The sequence below is a fragment of the Lagenorhynchus albirostris genome, chromosome 3 (assembly GCF_949774975.1).
Source record: "Lagenorhynchus albirostris chromosome 3, mLagAlb1.1, whole genome shotgun sequence".
Lineage (NCBI taxonomy): Eukaryota > Metazoa > Chordata > Mammalia > Artiodactyla > Delphinidae > Lagenorhynchus > Lagenorhynchus albirostris.
The window spans coordinates 127,585,858-127,610,014 of record NC_083097.1 but is presented as its reverse complement, the minus strand read 5'-3'; the positions used below and the strand labels follow the sequence as shown (position 1 = coordinate 127,610,014).

The window sequence follows — 24,157 nt, the reverse complement described above, 5'->3', positions numbered from 1 at the left end:
ATATTTTAGCTAAGGGCTTCTCAAACTTCAGTATGCATACAAACCACCTGGGGATCTTGTTAAAAGACAGATTCTTACGCAGGAGGCCTGGGGTAGCGCCTGAGAGTGTGCCTTTTTAACAGCCCCCAGGCGATGCCAGCCAATGCTGCTGGTCTACCAACATCACTTTGAGCAGCAAGATCCTAACCACTTCTCAGGCAGTTAACCAGGACACAGAAGGAAGCAGGAGATGGCCAGATGACCTCTTCAGATCTAAAGGCAGGCCTGTGTGGGATGTGCTTGCAGGGATGTGTGAGTCTGTAGGTCAAGGGGGGACACTGTGAGTTGGGAGGCTGGACGTGCTCTTGTGATCAAGGTCACTCGTGTATACGTGCTCACACCTGCTTCCGTTTGAGGACATGTGAGTGTGTGTGTCTCTTTAAGCAGTGTGTATGTGTGCGTGTGTGCACACCCCAATAAATGCTCACAAGTAGAACAAGAGTGATGGGCGCTAAAAATAGTTCCTGGGAGTTATAGCAGCATAGTCCAGATTTAGAAGAAAATAAATTATTTGATCTGTCATTCTGATGTCAATGGGTCACTTACAATCCACCTACCTCTTGCCCTATTATTTTAGTTCCATTGACCGGAAAGGAGTGGGGGCATGGTACCTCATAAAAGAATTGTCTCTCCACCCAAGACTTGGTTCAAAGGCCTCACTCGACTCCATGGGCATCCCAAAATGGTGCACAGTCAAAGGCACCCATGCCTGGAGAGCAGAGGGCTCAGACCACCTCAGGATTTCAGGACTATCTGAAGATCTTCCTTGCCACCACCGGTTACAATGCCAGAACCCATATAGGTGGAGTTTGTGCTCCCGTAATCTAAAGATTTCCAACCTAAACGATTGTCACTTTTCTATATAGGATAATACTTTAAGCCTTTATCACATAATTCTTTGGGGAGACTGAAGACTAGTAAGTGAAAGCAAGGCCTTTGTAATAAGACCCTGGATATGAGCCACTGTTTTTTTAAGACCGCCTAAAGAACAAATATGATCCTTGGTTGCGCTAATAAGAGGGTACAAATTAAAAGACATGGATTCCAAAGAATTCCATATATTCAGAATCCATGGAGAAGCCAGAGTGATCTTTTCTTTTTTTTTTTTTTTTTTTTTTTTTTGCGGTACGCGGGCCTCTCACTGTTGTGGCCTCTCCTGTTGCGGAGCACAGGCTCCGGACACGCAGGCTCAGCGGCCATGGCTCACGGGCCCAGCTGCTCCGCGGCATGTGGGATCTTCCTGGACCGGGGCACGAACCCGTGTGCCCTGCATTGGCAGGCGGACTCTCAACCACTGCACCACCAGGGAAGCCCCAGAGTGATCTTAAAAAGCAAATCTTTGTCATGCTTCTCCACCACTTAAAGCTGGCCATTGATCTTAGAATACCTAAGTCCTTCAAATGACATATGCAGTCCTGCGTTACACAGCCCTAGTCACCACTCCAGCCCCATGTCCCCCACTGCTCTCCCTCTCTCACTAATAAAGCGCCATCCACGTTGGCTTGCTTTCAGCTCCTGCCACGTGCCAAGATCTTCTCCTCAGGACCTTTGCACATGCTGTTTCCTCTGTCTGAACTGCTCTCCTCTCCCTTGACACCTAACCAGCTCTTGCCCACCTTGCAAACCCTCAGCTTAAAAGCTACTTCCTTAGTGAAGTAGCTTAGTGAATTCCTCAGTCTATACACCTCAGTGTCTTCTGCTCCATCACAGTAACCAGAGCTAACATTTTTTCAGTGTTTAGAATGTGCCAAGCTTGACTCTAAGCACTTGTTTTTGCAAATTGAATTATTTTAACCTTCAATATTTAGAAACATAGGGATAGATCATCAAAATAGATAAGCACTTTTTATTTATTAACTACTAATAACCCTAATGAAGTAGTCGTTATTATTTCCCTCCATTCAACAGATGGGGAAACTGCGGATCCGAGAGGTTGAACAACTTGTCCAGTGGCACAAAATGGTAAGTGGTAGAGCTGGAGTTCAAACCCAACCACTCTAACTTCGAATTCCTCACTCAACGGCATGTTCTTCCCACCACATCCCAGAAGCCAGGAAGCGGGTTTTAATCTCCACTCCATCACCAACACCCAGCACAATACCTAGCATACGGTAGGCACTTAGTAAATATTACTCATTTGTTGTATGATAAAAATTACTCACTTGTTGAAAGAAACTGAATAAGCAAATCAGGGTGAGGCCCAAGGAGAAAGTTTACAAATTATATCAAAAGAGAAATGGGTGAGGGTGCAGGAAATGCTCAGCTGCAAGAAAAGTCTACAGGTCTGACCTGAGAACTGAAAAGGAAACAGATTTCTCCTGAGTGGCTGCAGAGGACAGAGCCAGAAACAACTGGTAAAAAATCACAGAAAAGAGATTTCAGCTCAGTAAAAGGAACATCACTCAGTGTTACGCCAAAATACAGAGCGCTTCTCTTTGGTAGTCAAGGGAAGGCTGGATAAGCATTTGATAGGAAGGTGACTGGAGTGACTCACACTTCAGCTGGGGATCCAAACTGGATCCTCTCTGTGTGTCTCTCCAACCCTGATATTCTAAGGACCCATGAGTCCCACCCACCCCTTCTACCCCACATGCCCTGAGGTTCCAAAGAAAAAATTTCAGCAAGTAAGTAAACCCACAGAGGTGGTCATAATTTGCTCCTAACTGAAAATAAAAAGAAAAGGTGAACTGGAGTCAACGAACACAGCAGAAAAGGAAGATTGCTCCTCCTAAGAGCCCTGTAGCCTAGGGACAGGAAAGTTGGGCTCTTGATGAAACAAGAAGACCCTTTCCTAACCCACGAATGGCACACTGGGTAACTCCACCACTCCACCTCCCTGCCTCTCTCAGAGCAAAGCACTGCTCTGAGGGATGGAAGGGACATCTGGGGTCCCTTGAAGCTGTGGCTGAGAGGTTTCATTTGCAGGTAGTTAAATAGACAGAAGGGTACTTCTACTAGATGACCTGTAAGGGCCTTCCCCATTTATATTTTGATTTTATGAATTGAATTACATTAAATCATCGCATATGGGAACTAAAAAAAAGCTTAAAGCATCCAACCCAATCCGTCTGCTTTATGGAGAACGAAACTCAGGCACAGAGTCGGGGGGGTGGAGGGTGGATTGTCCAAGGTTGCACAGTAAATTGGTAGCAGAATTGGAACTCAACCACTTCTCTCTCGACCTCTCCTGTAAAGCTTATTTTTCTCCAGTTTTCTAAGACTGTTTTCTCAGAATTGGTACTTTCTGAGATCAGGCAGGCCCTGTGTCCAGCTTCTTATTTGTCACCCCCTCAGAGAGCCCTTAGCATGGTTCTATCCAGTGAATGCTCCATTTGTGACCAGAAACTAACTCCCAACTATTGAATAATCTTTTCATAAGGACCAGGTGATTTCTTTCTACTCATGAAGGCCAGAGGATCTGGAAACAGGAGCAGAAGAGAAACCAGAAGGGCATGTGCCCAAATAACTGCCCAGGACACTGCAGATATTCTGATGTATATTTGGGGGCTGGCTTGGTGAACTGGCTCTCACTACAGCACTGGAAAAAAAAAAAAAAAAGATCTAGAATGAGTAAGCTAGACATAACCTTAAAGATCTCCCAAGCCAGCCACTCCCCCAAAACTAGTGCCTCTATCTGCCATGGTGAAATGGAAAATTAAGGAAATGTTTAATAATATTTGTACATATGCATAGACACTTTGATGAAAGAAACCTCCTTTATTCTGAGACTATGTTCTTCCATCTTTTATAGTTATTATTTATCCCTTCTTTTATGAAATAGTGGTGGTAGCAAATGTTTGGGGTTTTGTTTTGTAAGTTGATACCAATGTTGACAACCCTGTGTTTGGGTACCCCAATTTTTTGGGAATTTTAGAAATCCACGAAGTCTGGAAACTACTAATCTAAACCAGTATTCTCTTTTTATAGTTGTGGGACCAGAGGACAGTGGGAAAAAATTAAATGTCTCCATGTTCTCATAGTCAAAAATTACAAACCAAATGCAAAGCTTAAGCATCCATAAAACTACTCCCATCTCAGCACTAAAGTTGCTATGTGATCCTGGGCAACTTGTTTATCTTTGGGCCTCAGTTTCCCAATCTGGAAAATGGGCACAATAATCCCTGCCCTGACTTCCTCACGGGTAGCAAAGGTCAACACATCCTTTGAACGTAAGGAGTATAATCAGCTCTGTGCAAACAGCTGCCAATTCCAATGTCTGCAGAACCAGGTAGGCAATGGAAACAAGTAAAGCAGACCAAGTGTCAGTGAACAGATAGCAGCTGCCACTCAGTCTCAGTGTTGAGAACACACTGAGGCCTGGTGGGGAGTGGGGGAAACTAGCAAGTCCAGCGACTGAAGGGAGGAGAGAGGCTACCCCAGCCAATTTTTACCATGCAGTAATGTGGGCTGAGTATAACCAGATATTCTCATTTTCAAAGACACTGGAACTTTACATTTTTATTAGCTATCTTTTGATTTTTAAATGTTGACCACAAATTCAAATTTTAAAAATTGAGAGAGACAACAAACAACCCAATCAAAAAAATGGACAGGGGACTTCCCTGGTGGCACAGTGTTTAAGAATCTGCCTGCCAATGCAGGGGACACGGGTTCGATCCCTGGTCCAGGAAGATCCCACATGCCGCAGGGCAACTAAGCCCATGCACCACAACTACTGAGCCTGCACTCTAGGGCCTGCATGCCGCAACTACTGAGCCCACGTGCTGTAACTACTGAAGCCCACATGCCTAGAGCCCATGCTCCACAACAAGAGAAGCCACCGCAATGAGAAGCCCACACCCCACAACAAACAGTAGCCCCCGCTCACTGCAACTAGAGAAAGCTTGTGTGCATCAATGAAGACCCAAAAGCAGCCAAAAATAAATAAATAAATAAAGAGTAGTATTAAAAAAAAAAATGGACAGAGGACCTAAATAGACATTTTTCTAAAGAAGACATACAGATGGGCAACAGCAACATGAAAAGATGCTCAACATAGCTAATTATTAGAGAAATGCAAATCAAAACTACAATGAGATATCACCTCACACAAGACAGAATGGTCATCATCAAAAAATCTACAAGCAATAAATGCTGGAGAGGGTGTGGAGAAAAGGAAACCCTCCTACTCTGTTGGTGGGAACGTAAATTGGTACAGCCACTACGGAGAACAGTATGGAGGTTCCTTAAAAAACTAAAAATAGAGCTACCATATGATCCAGCAATCCTACTCCTGGGCATATATCCAGAGAAAAACATGGTTCAAAAGGATATGTGCACCCCAACGTTCACAGCAGCACTATTCACAACAGCCAAGACATGGAAGCAACCTAAATGTCCACTGACAGATAAATGGATAAAGAAGATGTGGTACATATATACAATGGAATATTACTCAGCCATTAAAAAGGAAGGAAATAATGCTATTTGCAGCAACATGGATGGACATGGAGATTATCATACTAAAGTGAAGTAAGTCAGACAGGGAAAGACAAGTATATGATATCGCTTACATGCAGAATCTCAAAAAAATGATACAACTGAACTTATTTACAAAACTGACACACACTCACAGACTTAGAAAACAAACTTATGGTTACCAAAGGGGAAAGCTGGTGGGGGAGGAATATATTGGGAGTTTGGGATTGACATATACACACTACTCATATAAAATAGATAACCAACAAGGACCTATTGTATAGCACAGGGAACTCTGCTCAATATTCTGCAATAACCTAAATGGGAAAAGAATCTGAAAGAGAATAGATACATGTATATGTATAACTGAATCACTTTGCTGTACACCTGAAACTAACAAAACAGTTAATCAACTAAACTCCAATATAAAATTTAAAAAAATTTTTTGATAAATATTAGTGTTATTTATGTACGTATGAACTCTGGCAAACCAGTGACAAAATTAACAACCAACTGCAATTCCAATATCAACATATAAGCATGCAATAAACATGCTACTTGAAGTTCTTTTAATTAACATTTAAAAAAAAAATTCTAAAGTAAGTTTTCAATTACAATATTAAGAGCAGCTACATTTACTTTTTTTTAAAACTTCCCTCTAGTTGTTTCCCAAAATGAATACGTTTGTTAAAAATGTTGAACTGACATCAGATTTAACAGAAGTATTAAACTAGGACCATAAAGATAGACTCAAGCAGAATCCTATTTTGTTTTCCTCAGATATATGATTTCCCAAAGAAAACACTAAACTAAGGTCTGTCACTAAAGTGGGACTTTAAAAATGCATACCATGTTAACACATTTACAGCTTAAAAACAGCTATAAATAATTTGCTTAAATCTGACCTCTTTAGGAAATGTTTTTAAAAAGGAAAAGAGAAAATGACTAATCTCATTAGCGTATTTTAAGCAACAGCCTTGATAACAGTGGACATCCAAAACTTCTGTAAGCATAGCAGGTAGGGAAATTACTCCTTGGTAGAATTTTGTGTATCAAATAACAATATATGCCATTAAAAATCTGTGCTACTTGGGTTACCAATTCACCAATATTATTCAAATATTTTGCTAGTTAAAATCTAAGTAAGTACATCTTGGTTCTGAAATCTAAATATGCCTATTTTCTTTTTCAGGAAAGAAATATCTGCAGAGAACAGTTAGTGAATCTATAAGATTTGGAACTTGTAATATCTATGTTTATTACAGGGGAAACATTAGAAATTCCAGATACAGTAATGGGTCTTACTTTCTTAGCAGCAGGAACAAGCATACCAGACACGATCGCAAGTGTGTTTGTTCTAAGAAAAGGTAAGAAGTAGGTCCGTCAAACTGCAATGTCCATTCTTAAAAGCCTGGCTGAAATACACTGAGCAAAGGTACCTTTAAAATATTTATTTCCTCAGTAACATACTTTGAAGAAAAAAAAAAGAGTGGCTCAAGGGGAAGGATTTACTATTTAATAGCAGATTAATTTCACTGAATCTAAACCCCCAAATAATATTCATCTGAAATGTGCAGTAAATCATAATTAACCACGTTACGATGAAAAACAACAAGTAATCTACATACCTTATTGAAAAATGGTTTAATAAATAGATAATTATTGGATAAATAAATGTTAAGACTTCAAACACTAACCCCCCCCAAAATTCAAAAATACAAACTCAGTAACTTTTGCTCTAACACAACAATTTTCCAAAACAAACAGAAGAAGTATCCAGTGTTTATTCTTATGAAGCTTATTAATAAAATACAGTATTGGTATGCATATTTTAACAGCATGCTTTTTTTGCAGGCAAAGGAGATATGGCTATGTCTACCACTGTGGGATCCAACGTGTTCGATATGCTGTGCCTAGGAGTTCCATGGTTTATTAAAACTGCATTTATAAATGCATCTGCTCCTGTAGAAGTGAACAGTAGAGGACTAACTTACATAACCATCTTTCTCAACATTTCAATTATTTTTCTTTTCTTAGCAGTTCATCTTAATGGCTGGAAACTAGAGAGAAAGTTGGGAGTAATCTGCCTATTACTATACTTGGGGATTGCAACATTATCAGTTCTATATGAACTTGGAATTATTGGAAATAATAAAATAAGGGGCTGTGGCGGTTAATGTTAATAGTGTTATGTGGAAAATGTGAATGATGGGGAAGGGCAGAGAAAGAAAATTCCATTTCTTCATTTAAGTCAAATGAAAAATATTCTGAACTTTAGAATCTAAAACTTACAATAATTCTTTATCACCAACAAAAAGTAATTTATAACCAACCAAGATCATATCCTAATTTGTCTGAGCCCTTGCTTTTCAAGGACAATTACATATATTAAACAGAAGTTTTGAAAAAACCACCTATGTTTTACCTTACAATACATTGATAAAAGCTGGGGACACTTGAACAAACAAATCCCACTACATAGAACTGAAAACAACATGAAAATGGCTTATTTCATTAAAAATAGTACAACCATTCATTTAAACTGAACGACCAGACTTGCTGTCTTTAAAAATCCAAACTTGAGATTAACAAAAATCAGAGTATATTTAACACTGTACTGTTAAAAGCTGGTGGGAGTTTTAAAAGTACATTTTTACAACTTTTGTAAGCATACAGTATTACTTAAAAAAATGACTTTTACTAAGAGATTCAGCAAAACAGATGTAAGAATGTTCCAACCGTGGTTTCAAATTATGCATTATGATCCAAGAGAACATCAATTTCTCTGCCAGTGATTTTTATGCCATTCATTATTCTGCAGCCTTTTTCAGCTGATCCTGGGGAGTCAGATCTGACTGTTCCACAGCCTTTTGACCTTCCATTCTCCATTTTTATTTCTGCAAACATTACATGACATTTCTGACAAATATCTGGCTGCCTTTGGAGCCTATTCTGTCTCTCATTCCACTTCCCATTGGACCTGATAAAAATCTTCGATCCATATTGATAGTCCTTTCCAGGATAGCCCCTATACCTGGTCCCATTCTATCAAAGCTGGAACTCATCTGATCCAGTCCCATCCCCATTCCTCCAGTCACACTAATCATGCCACCCATTCCACCACCAACTCTACCAAAGGAATCTCCAAAGCCTCGATTTATTCCAATATCACCACATCCAAAATCTCTCTCCATGCTACTAGTCATCGCACCACGGTATAGCTCTCCCATTTGACTAACTCCTCCAAATCCTCCCATGCTATTCATTGCTTCCAGACCACCAAACCCAATTCCTCCTCCAGTTCTATTCATTCCTTCAAAACCTGGACCATCCTTTCCCATACCACTTGGACCTAATTTTCCCATTCCACCACCTATGTTCAACTGTCTGGCACTAATAGGCTGTCCACATGGACCAAGTCCCATTCCAGTGCCTCCAAGACCACGTGGTAATTGTGGTGTGTTACTATCATATGAACGGTAGCTTTCATGAGGGACAGACTTGTCATCCATTTTCACATGCATAGGTCTATCAAAGAAAACCTGCCCATTGAACATAGAAATTGCTTGAACTGCTTCAACTGCCTGTTCAGAAGTGACTGTGCCCATTCCTCTGCTCTTGCCATCTTTGTCTTCTTTAATATCTGCCCGCTTTACAGTTCCAGCTACGCTGAACACTTCCTTTGGCTCCTTCCAACCAACTTTGAAGCAACAAATTGTGGAACCAAGCAACAAAAATTGTGGAACCAAGTCTCCCAGCCTGCAAATTACTGATAACCTCAGGAGGAACGTTTGGATTATTGAGAATGGAAGGTGGTAAATTCATCAATCCTGATCCCATGTTGGGTACATGTCCTCCTGGAAATGATCCCCCTGTCAGTGGCAATGCCCTACGAGCATTTGCTCCATCAGGATCCTCTTTGATATTCAAGGGTCTTCCACTAAGATCATATTTGTTCATAGTTTCTAGTGCTTTCTTGACAAATTCTTCATCTTTGAATTCAACCACACCACAACCCCTTGATTTTCCTTCCGCATCCTTAAAGAGCTCCACGTATGTAACCTGACCCAACTTTTCCTCTTATTAGATCTTTAATGGTTTGCCATTTCATGTCATATGGGATGTTGCTAATAAAAACTCTGTTACTATTTGGACCCTTCGTTTCTCCAGTGCCTGAATTCTTGTCTTTTGAATGAGGATGAAATCCATTGGCCCTCTTATTTCCTGTAGATTTTTCTTTTAATTCAGGTTTCTCTTCTTTGATTCATCATTCTCCATTTTAACGCCATTGGAGCTGCCGCTGTGCTGCGACGGCTGCTTCTCCTGGTCGGGCGGGTGAGGTTTTCCCCGGCGGCTCCGCGGGCTGCGGATGCTGGCTGTCGTCGCCAGCAGCCTTAAGCACCTCGGGTTTGTTGCGTCGGCCATCCCTCCGCCACGGCCTCCGCCTCCGCCGCCTGCATTGAGGGGCCCTGAATGCTACAGTAGTGGCGGCGGCGGGCTAAAAGTTTTTTTAAAACAGAAATTTCCGTGTCACTTAGTTTTTGAAAGCAAAGAAAATTTGAAGTTGTAAATTTAAGAAAAATGGAGAGAGACAAGCAAAATAATGCCATATGTGGGCTGCCCATATGTGAGCCAGAGGTGCCCCTATCACCTATGGTCTCAGTGATTCCACTTTGCTCTTGTTCTGGAAGCCCACGGGCAGCTCAGATCAGTAAGCGCCAAAGTGCCCTTTATTGCCTAACGACAGGAACACAGCTCACACCAACCTGAACAGTACAAAGGTGCAGTAAAGATCAGCCCCTGAGGATCTGTACAGACATTTCAGAGTTGGGCAAAGGATAACACTGGTTCACAAAACATTTCATGAATTAAGATGACACTCTCTGTAAAGGCTCGCCTCTATATTTTAACACTTGGAATCATCTCTCTGAACGTTCTAACCAGCTTGCAATGCAATTTTCTCATCCTAAAAAATGGGACCAATTATACATGTCTTGCCTACTTAAGAGATTGTATATCATTTGAGTACAACAAGGATGGTAAATACATGGCAAGATTATGTCCCTGATAGTGAAGGTGATGATCATGATAACAGCATGCCAGCATGTTGTATATTAGCAATATTAATTTCTTTATTTTTTATTATATTTTTTTGCGGTACACGGGCCTCTCACTGTTGTGGCCTCTCCCGTTGCAGAGCACAGGCTCCGGATGCGCAGGCTTAGCGGCCATGGCTCACGGGCCCAGCCGCTCCATGGCATGTGGGATCCTCCCAGACCGGGGCACGAACCCGTGTCCCCTGCATCGGCAAGCAGACTCTCAACCACTGCGCCACCAGGGAAGCCCAGGAATATTAATTTAATCCTCTGACAACCCAGTGAGGGAGATGCTATTATCACTGGCATTTTATAAATATGAAAACTAAGGCATAGAAAAGTTAAGTAACTGCCCAGTGCTACATGGATGAAAAGTGGCAGAGCTGGGAGCCTTCCTGCTGAGCCTCAGAATCCTTGTCCCTAGAGTGATCCAAGAAGCCCCTACCAACTGATCAAGTTGGCACGCAGATTAAAATCTATTTTCCCAACTCTAGCCTAATTCAATGCCTGGCACAAAAGAGGGCCCTTTACCCTTAATAAGGATCAGCTCCCTTTCATCCAGCTTCACGATGTGTTACGAAGATCAAATCACTGGATGGGTATGGGCAGTGGAGCTCAACCTTCGCCCTAGTGGCATTTGGGGCTGGATCATTCTTTGCTGTGGAGGCTGCCCTGTGCTCTTTATGGTATTTAGCAGCATCCCTTGTCTCTCCCCACGAGATACCAGCAGCACACTGATACCACCCCCCTTTGCCAGCTGTGACAACAAAAAGTCTCAGACCATTACCAAATGTCACCTGTGGGGGGGGGGCGGAACTGTCCCCGGTTGAGACCCATTGGTGTAAGGGATGATTAGTCAGATTCCTCCTCCTGGACCCAAGGTGAGTCACCCCGCTTTCCTTTGCTTCTCACTGCTGCCAAGCCCCACCCTGTATTGTGAGATGCCTCCGTCCCTGACTGTGTGGAATAAGAGGCAACTCCCCAGGAGCTGCCTCTGCTGTTCTGAAACAGATCCCTAATAACTCTCCATTGTAAGGGTGTCACTGTTTAGTCCGGTAGGAATGGATGGGGGTGGAGAGCAACAAACAAGGCAGGGATGGGGAAATAACACAAGTTGCAGAGTTCTCTGGACAGTAGAGACATATTATAATACCTACCTCCCAGGGTTGTATGGAGGACTCAGCAAAGGCCTGGCATCCGGGAAGCACTCAGGTAAATAACCACTATCAACAGTAACAACCTGAACTTGTTATCCCTTCATTTAAGAAATACTCTTTCCATACCTTCTAGTTACCAGCAACGGTGTAATGGCTTTACTTAGATCATCCTACCCATAATACTTACAAGGAAGAAACTACTACCACATGGACAGTTTATAAATTTAAAAAGCTGAGCTTCAGTGAAGTTAAAATACTTGCTAAGTGCAGGCTACACAGCAGAAGAAGATTCAAGCCTGCAGCCACCGCAGCAAAGGAAACGCAGCTCGGTACAGTGGGAAGAGATTCACACCCCAGCATCTCTGCTATTTACCCTTTGGTGGCCAGGAGCCCATAATTCAATCTCCCTGAGGCCCGAGTTCCTCATATAAGATGAGGGGCTAGAGGAGAGTATGTCTGGCTCTAAAATTCCAGAACCCTCATCAGTTATCCCCTCTACAACCTTCCTCCAAGACAATTGGTGGTGATTCCTCATTAACTTAAGATTTTTTTTTTAATGTTATTTAAGAAGAAAAAAAGAAAGGACTTCCCTGGCAGTCCAGTGGTTAAGACTCCCCGCTTCCAATGCAGGGGGTGCGGGTTGGATCCCTGGTTGGGGAACTAAGATCCCACATGCCGCGCAGCATGATCAAAAAATAAAAATTAAAAAAAAAAAGAGAAAAAGAAGATTACCTCTCAAACTGAGTGTTTCCCATTATAAAACCCCATTTTCTCGCTAAATACCGGATTAATGTTGTTTAAATTGCATTGCTGGAATGGGGGGGGGGAGAAGTAATGAACTTCTAAGCAAAAAATGCTCATCAGCTGGGGAAAAAGATATAAATTAATGAGGAAGAAGCGCTAATAAACAATCACATCAGGCCAGCTTTCTCTAGAATTGTTATTAACACAACACAGTGAAACAGCAACTGGTTGCAAGTGGAGAACAAAGGAGAACAATGAAGGAGAAAAAGCAGTGGCCTGTTTACTCATGGAATCCCAAGAATGAGGAGCGGGAAAGAAACCCGGCCAGCAGAACATCCGCCATAAGTAACCAAAATGATAGGAACAGCAACTGTTAAGGGTTTTCCGTATATTAGCTCATTTAATCCTCACAACCCAGGAATTTAGACACTATCTCCGTTTTATTGCTAAGGAAATTACATCTAGAGAGGTTTGCTTCCTTGCCCACACAGTAAATGACCATGTCATGATCTGAACCCAGATCTGACATCAAATCTTGTCCTCACGACCTCCACATCACCCTGCGTCACTCTGGCTGGCCTCTGGTACACACTACCTCAGAATGTGGCCCAATTCCATGGTAGATGTCTTTTTGCTACAAGGTGTCTTTTTGCTACAAGGTATCTTTTTTTTTTTTTTTTTTTCTTTGCGGTACGCGGGCCTCTCACCGCTGTGGCTTCTCCCGTTGCGGAGCACAGGCTCCGGACGCGCAGGCTCAGCGGCCATGGCTCACGGGCCCAGCCGCTCCGCAGCATGTGGGATCTTCCCAGACCGGGGCACGAACCCATGTCCCCTGCCTCAGCAGGCGGACTCTCAACCACTGCGCCACCAGGGAAGCCCTACAAGGTATCTTTTTAAATTGAACTGAATATGCCTTCTTGAAAACTTTGTGCAAAAAGCACTGACTCTGCCTTTCCCCCACCCCCCAACCCTGTGACCCTGGTGTCCCACAGAACCAAACATCTCCCTCTTCCCCAAGGCAGCCCTTCAGGGATTTAAATGGATCACGCTGACACTTGTCTTCTCCAGGATAAAAATCTCCCATCCTTGTCCTTGTTCCCTATTTGGCAAGGTCTCCAGACCCTTCCTATCTTAATCACCTTCTTCAGGACACACTTAAGTTTGACAATAAGACTCTCAGAGAACGGAACCCAGATTTCTAAGCGTATCCCGGCCATCTCCTCCTTCACTGTAGGCTTGCTACTTCTCTTAATGCACTCCAAGAGCCTATTATCTGTATTGGCAGCCCGGTCACACATTGGCTTCTGATGGGCTTGCTCCCAGAAAACTAAGACCTCTCTAAGCTTTTTTCAAAGTGGACTTCTTTAGCCAGTGTTGATCAGCTCCACTGGTCAACAATTGGTTGTTTCATAGCCGAATGCAACCAAACAGAACCCACAGACAAAACCCAAGGAAACTCATGTGTACTGTCCCATTCCAAATTCTTCTTTCTTTGTGAGGTAACTAATTGTTATCAGTTGGTCCAATAGGAATAGACATCCTGTTAGCCAATAAAATAATCATCATCTCTCATAAGCCCTTAGGTCTTTATTTCATAAAACATTCTCCTATCAATAACACAAAGTAGGACTTCCTTGGTGGTGCAGTGGTTAAGAATCCGCCTGCCATTGCAAGGGACACGGGTTCGAGCCTGGTCTGGGAAGATCCCACATGCCGTGGAGCAACTAAGCCCATGCACCACAACTACTGAGCCTGCGCTCTAGAGCCTGCGAGCCACAACTACCAAGCCTGCGTGCCACAACTACTGAAGCCCGCACACCTAGAACCCGTGCTCCGCAATAAGAGAAGCCACTGCAATGAGAAGCCCGTGCACCACAACGAAGAGCAACCCCTGCTCACCACAACTAGAGAGAGCCCGAGCGCAGCAACAAAGACCCAACACAGCCAAAAATAAACATAATTAATTAATTTAAAAAAAATAATAATAACACAAACTATTATTTTGAGCACCTATTATAAGACAGGCACCAGGCAAATTGATGATCCTAACCCTTATGATAATCCTGCAAGCTGGCATTATTATTTCCTTTTTCTAGATGAAGAAACTGAGGTACAGAGGAGTTTAGTGACCAGCCCAAGGTTTCACAACTACCTCAACACTTTCTTTCCTATAAGCACCAGGTCTGAGATTCAAATCCGGGTCTGCTAGATCCAAAGCTTATACTTTTTCTACCACAGCACAATGGCTTCTGAGTCACTGGTGCATTGGCGCATCCTGGGCTGCGGGGTTTCTATCTGCTTACCCAAGTTCTGTTGACTGAAATAAAAACAGAATGTGAGAACTGTGAGTTTCAGTTTTCTCTGGGGACTTACTGAGGCCTATAGCCAGGGAGACAGTCTCTCAGATAGCCCTGGGAAACTGTTCCAAAGAGGCAAGGAGGGAGGTCAGCATAGGTCAGCATGATTTTGGAGAAGGGGTACGTGCAATCAAGCACACACCTTGGTAGGAGGTTCCTGCTAGTCATGATGAACAGATAGCTCAGCTGATGATTTTAGTGCCTTTCTAAGTATGGGAAGATGCAAGAAATTGGGTTCATAAAATTTTCTCTTGAAAATATCTAACTATCTGAAGACCTGTTCTGCCAGTTTTCCCAGAGCACAGAGTGCCTCATTCCTGATCTCTTCCCTGAACTCCTTTCAGGGTGTGTTAAACATCAGAAAGTGCAGTGGCCAGTGACTCGATTCTTTTAGAGCCAGATGGTGAGTGACATTCACTGATTATCAAAAACATCCTAGGATCCCAGGGAGGGAGAGACCAAGGGACTTGTCCAAGGTCCCAAATACTGGCCTTCTTTCTGAGTCTTCAGAAGCTATTCTCTCCTGCTCCTAGATCCAGGCACAGAGGACCCCTCCTCCTGCCTTACTGATCCATGCTCTTGTTTCTGGCTGAGGCTCCCAGAGCTCAGAGGTCCTCTGCAGGTCCGAGGGTGGAGTGGGCCAAGTCACATCCCCTGCAGAGAAGACCAATCAATCTCACGTCGACCCACCTGTTCTCCAAAAGAGCAGCTGATCAGCCACCACTGATGAGAGGGAGGTAATTTAAAGGTCAAGCAAAGGCTGGATGTCTATCTGCCCTTCTTTCATGATAAATGTGTCTGAGATGTGAGCACAGCAAGATGGTGATATTTTAAGATGAGCAGCGTATTGGGAACACCAGCCTGTGGCAGCCCCATTTTATAAAATGCAGTGTCCAAGAGTTTCAAAAGGCAGAAACATGGAGTGAAAGCAGTGGAGCCCTGGAAGGCAGGGAACCCAGGACACAAGTTGAGTCTTGGCATCAGCTGCTGGTCTTTGGACTTTGCTGCTCGAGCCCTTTGCTTTGAGTCTTATTTTGCTCTTTTTTTTTTTTTGGTCATTTTTTTTAAATTGAATTCTAATTGATTTACAATGTTGTGTTAGTTTCAGGTGTACAGCAAAGTGACTCATTTATCTATATTTATATTAATATATATATTCACCTTCATATTCATATATATTCTTTTCAGATTCTTTTCCCTTATAGGTTATTATAAAATATTGAGTAGATTTCCCTATGCTGCACAGTAGGTCCTTGTTGGTTCTCTGCTTTACATATAGTAGTTTGTACATGTTAATCCCAAACTCCTAATTTAACCCTCCCCCGCCTTCCCCTCACTTTACTCATCTTTAAAATGAGGACACTGTGTGAGCTGTCATCGTAATGCTGCTGTGACAAGAACACAGAATTGCCCCCTGGATTTCTAATCCCATGCTGTAAAGTGCTCGAGTTGCAAGAATCCTTAGAAAGCAACTAGCAGAGCAGGTTTTAAGTAGCAGACCCTATTCTCAAAAGGAATCTTGTGTAGTACCCCAACATACCAAACTGATCAAACCCCAACTACTGTCCTGGTTGTCATAGAATCGGGGGCACAGAGCAATCACCAGACCTCTTTGAAACCTGGGTGTACCAGGGAACAGTCCAAAGACCATCCACCTAAGAGCCCATTTTACAAATGAGGAAACTGAGGCCCAGAGGAACGAAGTAACTCCAAGTCTCAAAGTGAGTTTAGGGCAGAACCCAGACTAGCGTTCAGGACTCACAGGTTCTAGGTGAGGGCACTTTCTACTACAACACACTGGGACGCTCAATCTTTTGTCTCTGCGTGACTATACATGCATGATATAAAATATAGTGTTCTAGAAGGTAACCTCTCATACCTTGGCTTCGATCAAAGCCAGTCTCCATGCCTGTTAACAGCATCAGCTAACATTTATCGAGCACTATCTATCAGGCACTATGCTAAGCATTTTCCTGCGCATCATGATCTCATTTAATACTCCCAATGAGCCTGTAAGGTAGCTGTTATTTTTATTCCCATTTTAGACATGAGGAAACTGGCAGTTAATCAAGTAACTTGCTCAAAGCCACACAGCCAGCAAGAAGTAGAGCCACAGTCACATCCTCAGGGCCTATACTGGCAACCCTCATGTTTTCCCACCTAAGCACAATTCTTCTGGAAGAAAGGGACTCTCAGCCCACCTATCATTTCTTTTCTGTTTCTTCTTTTTTTTTTTTTCCCAGTCCGGAAGGCCCCGCTCTGAGATGGAGAATCAACACCTTGGCTTCTTTTCTCCCCAATCTCCTCACCTTGTGTCTTAGGTGGGTGAGTCAGCAAACGGGTCAACCTTTTCCCGGAAGTGAAGTGGATGGCCTTTGGCATGGCCGCCAGGCGAGGGTCTCAGCAAAACTGTGTCCTCCACTGGCCTGACACACACTAGTGACCTGACAGGTCTCCCACTATCACTGAGGCCACCAGCAAGTCCAGTCAGGGCTCCTTAGAGCCCAAAGCACAGGGCACTTACTGCAGCCAACTCCATGTTTCCCTCCCTCCCCCATTTCACCTGCGGCTCTTTCGTCTGCAGCAGTTCTGCAAGGTGGACAAGACAGCTACATCCTTGGTGTGCATACAACTTCTCTGGAGTTTCACTAGGTTATTGTCAAGCCTGAACCCCAACCTCGGCTTTGGAAGAACCTACTTTCCACCAACCAATTCCTGCAGCTTTCACTTGTCCCTGATCTTTTCTGCCTTGACCCCAAAAACGCCAGCTCTGCACAAGGCTGCTGAGATAAAGGCTATATATAAATGCCAGGGCCCTGGAATTCCTATTTCAGAAGCAGTCGATACATTCCTGCTTAAAGGTCTCACTCAACTCCCCAAGCCTGCCGGGGACCTGAGTGACTGGGTCCCATTAAAAAGGACCCAAAAAGGAAATGCAAGGCAGACACTGTCTACTCTGAAACACAAGTTAGCAGGAACAGCTGGGACCGCAGACCCCAATGCCAGCTCAATGAGTGCTGTTCCGCACTCCTAAGGCAACTCAGGTTATCAGCTGAATCATCCTACGACCACATAACAAAATACAGTCCCGAGAATGATAGTGTAGGATGATACTTAACAGCAACGAATAATGTTCATGATTGTCAAGTGGAAAAACCCTGTACTGAGAAAATAGCACATTTCATTTTTATGCTTTCAAAGCATATATATTTGTGCATCTGCAAATAGAATATACATTTAAAAATTAAAAATAAGATGCTATTGTATGAACTGTGTTCTATCATGGTCTTTTGTTTTTTACTTAAAGTAGCATGAACGTCTTTCTGCACATGTGTGCGCATGAACTCCTACGTTAGCTTACTAGCGATTTTGCTCTTTCTTACTTCCATATTTCTGGTGGACAGCGGTTGACTCTGGCCACTCACATTCTACTTCTCCTTTGGGGAACAGCCATCCCACCCAAACTGCTGTGGCAGGACAGCCATAGTGCTCCTGTCCCTGCCTCCCTCACTGTCACTCACCCCAGAGACTGGCACATGCCTCAGGCTAGCCAGGCAAAGTTCTCTGCTCCTCTGCGCAGAGTAGACGGCTCCGAGAGAGCCCTGGCCCAGTCTGAGCCTCTAAAACTTAATATCTGAATGTTGCCAGAGAGAGCGCCTTGCTCTTCCTCTGGAATTTCAAGCTGAAAAGATCATAATAAGCCATAATAAGCCAAGAGATTTATTATGTTGCTTCTCCTATATAGAGAAATCCTGCCTTAGAATGAAGGCGAGACAGTGTGGAAAACAGAGCCAAAACATGGAGAAAAAGCCCAAATCATTGAGATCCTGGATCCAGTCATGCCTGAAGCTGGAGTGATCCTAAAATTCCTCATCTTGTGATCCAACAGATCCCTTCTTAAACTCATTGAATTGGATTTCTATAACAGACCTAACACGTGTGTTTGCTAATCAGCAACTACATGTGTGTGTGTAATACTTTTTGTGAACAATGGTAAATAACCCCAATCATTCTTGAAGCTCTCAGTGTATTCCTCAAAGCTCTCTTCTCTCACTTTATAGCACCAATTTTGTACTCCATATTCCCTCATATTGTTAATTAGTTTGTTTTTCATTCAATTCAATTTAAAAACAGGGGAACTAAATAAACATTTCTCCAAAGAAGACATCCAAACAGCCAAAAAGTGCATGAAAAGATGTTCAACATCACTAATTATAAGAGAAATACAAATGAAAACCACAATGAGATATCACCTCATACCTGTTACAATGGCTATCATCAAGAAGACAAAAGATAAGTTTGGGCAAGGATGTAGAAAAAAGGGGAATTCTTGTACATGGTTAGTGGGAATGTAAATTGGTGCAGCCACTATGGAAAACGATACATAGGTGCCTCAAAAAATTTAAAATAAATCTACCCTATGATCTAGCAATTCCACTTCTGGATATATACCCAAAGGAAATGACAACAGAATATTGAAGAGATATTATGCTCCCCCATGTCTATTGCAGCATTATTACAACAGCCAAATTATGGAAACAACCTAAGTGTGTGTCAAAGGACAAATAGGTAAAGAAGATGTGGTGTATGTGTGTATATATAGATATATACATACATAAACATAATGGGACATTATTCAGCCATAAGAGAGACAGACATCTGCCATTTGCGACAACACGGACGGACCTTGCAGACATTATGTTAAGTGAGATAAGTCAGACAGAGAAAGACAAATACTGTATGATATCACCTATGCGTGTAATCTAAAAAAGCCAAACTCATAAAAACAGAGAGTAAAATGATGATTACCAGGAGCTGGAGGGCAGGGGAATTGGGGAGATGTTGTTTAAGGGTACAAACTTGCAATGAGTCATAAAGGAAAAAGCCCTAGAGATTTAATGCAGAGTAGAGTGAGTATAGGCAGCAATACTGTATGATAATCATCAAACTTACTAAAAGACTAGATCCTATTTATTCCAACCATTAAAAACAAATGATCAGGGCTTCACTTGTGGCGCAGTGGTTGAGAGTCCGCCTGCCGATGCAGGGGACACGGGTTCGTGCCCCGATCAGGGAAGATCCCACATGCCGCGGAGCGGCTGGGCCCGTGAGCCATGGCCGCTGAGCCTGCGCGTCCGGAGACTGTGCTCTGCAACGGGAGAGGCCACAGTGGTGAGAGGCCCGCGTACCGCATAAAAAAAAAAAAAAAAAAAAGGATCATTATGTGATGTGATAAAGGTGCTAACTATCGCTACAATGGCAATCATATTACGACATATAAATGTATCAAAGTCCTGCACACCTTAAATCTTTTATATGTCTAATATATTTCAATTTTTCAAAAAAAGAACCTCCCCAAACAAAAGGTAAGTCCTTGAAAAAAAGGAGCTATGTCTGCCTGACTCCATGATGCCTAGTACCCTATATGCTGTTCAAAGTAGGAACTCAGAGAGCCTGCCTCGCCCCACCTATCAGCAGCAGCAGACGTGCGTTTACTTCAGATTTCTACTAGGCGGGATAAGCGGCCTTACAGCATTCTCACCCTCTCATTAAGTTTATAAGAAGAGTGCTGCCGGGATTTGAGAGTCCCTGCTCATGTACAGAAGGATCAAACCCAGAATCACTGAACGTTAGGGTGACAAGAAACTCTAGCTATCAGTTGTTTTCAAACCAGCTCTGCAAAGACCTCAGGCTGTGTGTGGATGTCAGTGGCGGGAGTCCCAAAATCTGATGAGAGAAGCAAGTGGTTATGCCAAGTGTGCTGACTCCATATCCCTGTTTCTACCACAACAGCCCCCATTTAATCCATTTAAATATTGAGAGTGCAAAAAGAGTCTCTGCTTTAAAAAATTAGATCACAGATCCAATCAACATTGTTATTTTACACAAGGGCAAGTAAGGGCTGAGAAGGAGAAGGGTTTGCCCAGGATCCCTCAGGGGTCACTGACAGAGCTGGGTTAGAACTCAGTCTCCTAATCTCCAGGTCGGTACCTGCTCCATATTACTGTCTGCTTTTCTAGATGCCTTTGAGTCTCCCATCTCCCAAGGCTTTTGAGGGCCCATTACAGTGACTCTCTAAGGTCCATGACCCTCATACACCAAAATCAGCTGGGAGCTTATTAGAAATGCTAACTGCCGGTTTCCACCCCAAACCTACTAAAACCTACTGTCGGGCGTGGGATCCCAGAATGGTATTTTTTAACAAGCATGCACTAAAGTTTAGGCAGCACAACTCTAGAATCCATCCAGAAATTGAGCCTCTTGATATTCTTATCTGGAAATCCTATCCATCTCTACCAGCTCCCTGCCTGGCTAACCCCTGCCCTCCTAGGGAGTGGTAATTGAATGTCACATGCTGAGAATAATCCTAGAAAATCCTCTGTCATCACGCTCAAGTCCCAACAGCTCAGAGTAATTAGACCTAGACTGGGGAGAGGCACAAAGGAATCATATATTAATGCAATTTGAAGTTTCTGAGGTTCATGCGGTGGAGGGAGACCAGGAGCAGCAAAGGAAAGCACAGCCACAAAGTCCAAGTGAGGGGCAGCATGGGGGAGCCACAATAACCCTGGAACGTTCCAAGTTCATTTCAGCCTCTCTCACCCTTGCTGTCCCCAATCTGGTGTCCCATCAAACAAGGACATGCATACATGGTGGCAAACTTTGTCCTTTGCAGTGTTAAGAAGTGATGGATTTTAAAGCTCCACTTCCCTGGACTGGCTACATTTTAGCAACTTGATTTAAAAACTAAGAACACTTCCGGATTCTTCTCCTGACCTCTTAAGTCTGAAACCCCAACAGTGGAACCCTGGGATCTGTATTTTTATAAAGATCCCCATTGATTTTTACATAGCCAGCCCAACTCCAAACTATTGGAGCCCCCATATATGTCCACATTTGAAGGCTGCTGGATACTATTAAAAAAAAAAAGATTAGGGTAGGAAAAGCATAGAAAACAGGGCTTGGAAAGAATGAAAGAATTAGAAAATCACCACCTTGCAACCACTAATGAGAAGATGATCTGGACAAGATCAGTGGATGCTAAACCCATTAGGTAAAAAGTTGATGGAGAACTTTGTCATGGTGAGACCAGGCTGACATCATGAAACTTAGGACAGCCTGACATTACATGCCCAGGATGTGGTAGAAAAGGAAGAACCCACTCACCATACCTGCCTACAATGTCATCTAGCCAAAACTACTGACACTGAATATAATCGCATTCTAGACCTAATACCACTTTACAGGAAATACTGGGGATAGAAGAACAACTAAAATGACACCAGGAAGAAGTAATCAACTAAATCCGTAATGTGTGATCATCAACAAAAGAACCCAATTTCTCAAACAGGTCAGTGGTATTAAAAGGTGGGGAGAATGAAATATAGACTTAAAAGACATAATTACCAAACAAAATGTGGGAACCTTGCTTAAATTCTGCTATCAACAAATCAACTATTAAAAGGCAGTTTTTGAAACAATCTGGGAAATTTAAACATGACAGATGATATTAAAGGGTTATGATAAATATTGCTAGACACGATAATTTTTAAGTCTTTATCAGTTAAGCTAGTTAGGAAGTAGTTACAGCTAAAATGTGATTCTGCATTTACTTTAAAATGCTCCAGTTTAAAAAAAAAGGTGGAGAGATAGCTAAAACAAGATTAGGAAAATGACGATAACTGCTAAAACTGGGTGGTAAGTTTGTTATATCATTCTCTACTATTTTTTGTACTTTTAAACAGCTCCACTGCAAGAAAAAAAAAAAAAACCTTTAATTCCTGGAACTATTACTCGTCCCTAGTAGGAAATGAGTCCTAGTAGGAAATGGTGAGTGGGTGGGTAAGAGTGAAAAAACAAACAAGCAAAAATATAATTGATTAAAGCATGAGGGGCTAACTGAGCTCCTGTTCACCGTTGCCCGATATAAACAATGAAAATACCTCTTTAGACATCCATTCATTTTTTCCTCAAACTGTACTTCCAGACTGATATTTCAATTCTGTGAGGTGAAAAGTACCTTGGGGGGGGATTAGCATCTAGTACGGTGACCAAAATTAAGGCAAAATAGAAAATACAGAATAATAATTAAGAAAAGCTAACTTGATTGAGCTCTTACTCTAGGAACTGTGCACTTAATATTATCTTATTTAATCTCACAGCACCTTCAAAGGTAGCTACTATTACCCCGATTTAAAAAGAAATTGAGTCTCAATAAATTCAGGTAACTCACCTGAACTCATGCAGGTTGTGAGTTGGGTGGGTGGCCGGGGAGCTGGGCCATCATAGGGCAGAGGGAGAAAATGTGCTTGGGAAGATGGAACCATTTCTTGCTTGTTCCTCTCAGAAACCAGTTTAATAATGGAGAAGTTAATGTCCTTGCTTTGAACAACTGAGCAGCTTAGAAGGCCCAGGGGGCATTTAGAAGGTTATATTGTTAGAGTCTTCTTTTGTCTACAGAATAGGAAGCAAGTTTGACACATTTAGGAAAGTGCAAACTTCTGGAGAGGCTCAACCCATGATACTATTTCCTCCTTGACTCTGCCTACTCTTCAAATTCAGTTCCAACCAGAAGAGTCAAGTCTTTGGAGATTGAGGCCTTGGAGTCAAACAGACGTGGGGCTTGGTCTTAGCTCCGCCCACCACTTAGCAGCTGGTGACCTGGTGGGGAGGGTTCTTAGACTCTCTGAGCCTCTCTGGGGTCCACGTGTGAAGTGGGGTGATGACTGTCCCTCCTTCACAGGGTGATAACAAGGTTTCCATATCATGTGTTTAACCCCATGCAGGTGTTGAATAAATGTAAGTGGCTATTGGGATGATGAAACTTTGCAGCCCGCTGACATTTTTCCTTCTTCCAGACCCCTCGAGCTCACTGACCAGTGAACTTCAACCATAATAAACCAATGCCTGGCATACAGGAGGCAGCCAATGAACATTTACCCTATGTATTAATATGCTCCCTGGTGCCGTCTCTCCCACAGGCTTATTGACTTACTGACTTGTGAAAATGCACCTCAACCAGAATGCAAGTATGGAAGTTCAGACTGGTCTTTCAATTCCATATCCCCCATTGCATGCAGAGGGCATTAGAGATTCAACAAAGGCTTCCTGAAAGACCTAAGTGAATAGCAAAGCGTTGGCCGCGTCTATGGGACAGAGTGACCAGGGTCCCAGGCGCGTCCATAGCACAGCCTCCAGCCAAGTCCATTCGTAAAAGAAACACTGAGAAACCTAATGAGTCCAGTGGGGTGATTCAAGCCCCCGGTGACCAGAAGCAATTTCTCCCAACTCTGCAATACCCACCTTCTCTCTCCGCTCTGCCAGGCCAGGGGGTGGACACTTCCCT

The 24,157-nt window shown here is 42.9% G+C and overlaps 1 pseudogene; it reads right to left on the bottom strand.

Annotated features, from left to right (window-relative positions):
• Nucleotides 1-8,208: 8,208 nt before the first annotated feature.
• LOC132518533 (myelin expression factor 2-like) lies at nucleotides 8,209-9,750 on the bottom strand (annotated as a pseudogene).
• Between the last annotated feature and the right edge of the window lie 14,407 nt (nucleotides 9,751-24,157).